Source organism: Neophocaena asiaeorientalis, unplaced genomic scaffold (genome assembly GCF_003031525.2).
Source record: "Neophocaena asiaeorientalis asiaeorientalis breed wild unplaced genomic scaffold, Neophocaena_asiaeorientalis_V1.1 scaffold45, whole genome shotgun sequence".
Lineage (NCBI taxonomy): Eukaryota > Metazoa > Chordata > Mammalia > Artiodactyla > Phocoenidae > Neophocaena > Neophocaena asiaeorientalis.
In genome coordinates, this window is record NW_020174642.1 from 12482507 (window position 1) to 12486199 (window position 3693).

Sequence of the window (3693 nt, forward strand, 5' to 3'; positions counted from 1 at the left end):
TGTAAAACCACCACCCTCCACCCTGCCTCTTTGCAGTTTTCTTTTCTGTGATGCAACCCCACCCCCATGTACATGGGAAATAAACCTTTTCCTCTGTTAATCTGGCTTTTCTCAGTTTAATTCACAGGCCTCTGGGAAGGAACTTAAGAGGATAGAAGAAAGGCTCTCCTACAGTTCGGTTAGGTACACACAGAGTTCTCATTGTTTTTAAACTTTGAGAAACCTTCACAAATCTTTTCTTTTTAAAATTGTAACAGCCCCCCAGGCCAGATGGCAGGGTGTCCCATCAGCTGATGGGGTAACAAGAAAGTCCGATGTTGGCCCACTGTCCCCACAGATGTTCTGCAAGGTTGCCCTGACCCACAGAACCCGCTTCTCGAGTATTAGAGGCGGCTTCATTATCCCAAAGTACATCCTGTCCCGTGTCTGGGAGTTCACTTCTAACTTTTACAGGAAAAGATACAACACAACTGGCCATGTAGTGTGTGGGTGGACGCTCCTTCCCCACATCCTACAGCCGACTGTGCAGGCCTCCATCCCAACTCCGGGCCTGAGTCACGGCCTGCTGGGACTCCACACCCAGGCCTGGGATCTGGGGAAGCAGTTTTGTTGGATGTTGGTCTGTTACAAGGAACGCGCCTTAATCTTTTTCCTGCAATAGAATGTGGGCTGGGACGAGCAGCTGGACAGTAGCCCCAGATGGGTCCCCACCGACCTCTCACAAAGTCCGGCAGCCACGCGGCTTAAGGCTCTCAGGGCTGGGGTCCCTGCTGCAGCCGGCTGCGCCCCACGTCCTGAGCAGAGTCTGGGCCCTTCCCCCTGCTCCTGGCGCAGACCTTCCCATCCGCCCACACCTTCGCCTGCGGTGGTGGTGGGGGCACCCGAGGGCTGGCCAGGGGGAGCTACCAGGGCAGATGCGAACTCCTCCCTGCTGAAAATAAGAGATGAGACTCCTCCTCCCCTCCCTTTCCAGAATGTCTTTCTCAGTCCTTTCCAAATGTTTGTAAACCTTTTTAATGGGCTGTCTCACCACTCAGGAATGTCTCCTCAAGGCCTGGGAGCCAGCTATTTGAACTGCGATCTTCAAGGAAGGTGACTCTCCGACACCCTTTCCTGGGGGGCGGGGGGTGGGGGAATGGGCTGAACGAGTCACTGGGCTTTAACTGCAAAGCCTCCTTATTGACAAGAGTCTGGTTTCTTTCTGTCTTTGCAGTGGCTTCAGCAGTGGCTGTGCTGTGCGTCACACTGTGGTTTAACGCAGCTCATCATACACTCGTGTCCTTCTCTTCTACCCTTATGGAGAGGTTTCCTGGGTTGGAAAGAGACTTGGTTTTAATTCTGTCCCCCACGGAGCCCTGGCCGTGGGAGGAGAGAGGGGTCAAGGCGCCCCCCTCCCTAGTCACTCCCTCTCCTGCAGGCCCAGGCAGAGCCGCTCCCATTGCAAACCCTGGCTACTGCACCAGTCCTTGTAAACAGCCTTTGCCAAACTCTCCTCCCCTCCGGGGCGTGTTTCCCTCTGCCGGGCACCCATGTTCCACCACCTAGGGCCCACCATTGCTGAGGTGGCCATCATGTCGGCTGCGTTTGGTCCTGGGGGTCAGGAACGTCCCGGCAGATGGGAGGCCACACAAAGCGTCAGGGGTTCCAAGGCCCGGAGGGCAGCTGCACTTCTTCCGGCTCCCCCACCCACTCCCCTACACCCGCACGTGCTCTGCGAGGCTGGGCCTTGAAATGGGCCACATCCCCTGCCTGCCCAGCTCCCACGCCTGTGCCCCCGGGGGCCGGGACTCTGCCCATGCCTTTCCATCATTAAGGGTGTGAATCTTTCCTTTTCTGTGCAAGTACCCTTTCACAGCCGTGGCAGGTCAGCAATTTAGACCCGGCTGTCCTCGCCGTGGACGGTCCCAGGTGAACGCCGCCATCCCGCCCACCCAGCCGGAGCCCCACACGAAGCCGGCCGGCGGCCTCTCAGCCTCCTCAAGCCCTGCATTCAGCCTGGCCACCCTCCCGCCGCAGGGACTCCCAGGAATGCTCTCCTGGGCCCCCCTTACTTCCTTGGGTCTCTGGTCGTGGAGCAGAAGGCGGAGACGAGGACCCGAGGCAGAAGGGCCCCCACAGACCCCCTTGGGAGGTGCAGCCGGCCTCACACCAAGCACTCGTGCACATGCACACGCACGTACACGCGTGCCCGCGCGCTCACACACGTGCACGCCCACGCCCGTGGATCTGGAAGGAGTGCTGGGCAGTGTGCCCGCCTGGGAGCTGGCGCAAAAGCCTGGGAGGAGCCCGGCCATGGGCGGAGGGCCCCACCACTGCACTCGGCCGGAAGTGACAGTGAGAACAGAAGCCCCCGGTGGGCCCGGCATTCCCACAGACCTGCACTACGGGCAGGGAGCCGGAGGGTCCTCAGTCTCCAAGGCTGGGACGGCGCGGGCCTCTGGGCCACAGCCCCACCATCCAGGGCAGGAAGGGCCCAAGCGCGCCCTCCCCCGCCAGGTCGGCCCAGCCCCCAGGGCCACTCTGGTTCCCAGGCCCCCTGACCTGCCCAGCCCAGCTGCTCTGAGCCTGGAGGCCTGCCAAGCGCTCCAACCTTCCTCCCCCAGCCCAGCCCTGCGGCAGGCATCTTGTGCTCTCCCTACCCCTTGGGCTCTTCCCGGCCCACCGTCACAAAGGACCCGAATCCCCCGAGGAGAGAGGCTGCCTTTCCCTCCTCCCTTCTGTCTGTGTGCGGCTAACACATCCGAGGCCATGGGCCTGAGGGAGTCGCCGGAATCGGCAGGAAGGAGGTTGGGCAGCATGGCCAGCCCCTCCCACCCCTACCTCTCCACCTCCCCAAGGGCCAGCGGGAGCCTCTTCCCCCGAAGCGCCGGCCCAGGCCCCCAGCCGTGTGCCCCTGGCTGTGGGTCTCGAATCTCAAACGGGACAAACTGGGAGGCTGGCCAGCCGGCCTTTCCCCATCGCTGAGTCCACGGGGAACTTCTGGGCAGCAGACATGAACCAGACACAGGACCCAGAGCCACACGACGCTTGGCCCGCTGGTCCCCAGTAACCCGCACCTTGAGTTTTTCTTATTTACTCAAGTCAGAGACAAAAGAAAGCTGAAAGGCAAACCCACGGGCACAGAACGTTCATTTTTCACGTGGAGGATAAAACCCCCAAATGTCATGAAAGGTACAAGTGAATGGAATGCAGGAGTGGCTTTTACCTGACAGAGGAGGGTTTTCTTCTAGGTCTCCTGGTGCTCTGAACGCTGGGGATCCCATGAGAACCCCCCCAAACCACTCAAGCTTAAAGGAACTGCAAAGACAGCCCCTCTTGCGGTCCCTAATTAGTCTGTCACAGACCCTGAGCCTCAAGGCACAAACGGAAGCTGATTAAACGGCAGCAGGCAGCGGAGACTTTCCCGCATTCCCTCTCGTCACCCGAGCCAAGGAGCTCGCGGTCAAAGGCGCTTCGTGGGCCCGGACAGGTCGGTTCCCCGAGGTGGCTTTGATAGCTCCGTGCAGGGGTCACATGTGCATCAGGGGGTCTTTATTTTCTATTCCTGCCCTCACCTCCCTCACAGGCCCTCTCAGGGCAATCGAATCTCCCCTGGGTTAATGCTTGGTCTCTCTTGGGTTCGCACACCCTCCCGGGTGATTCTGGGTTTCTCCCCTCTCAGGGTCTCCACTCCAGGGTGGGTGGGTGGGGTTG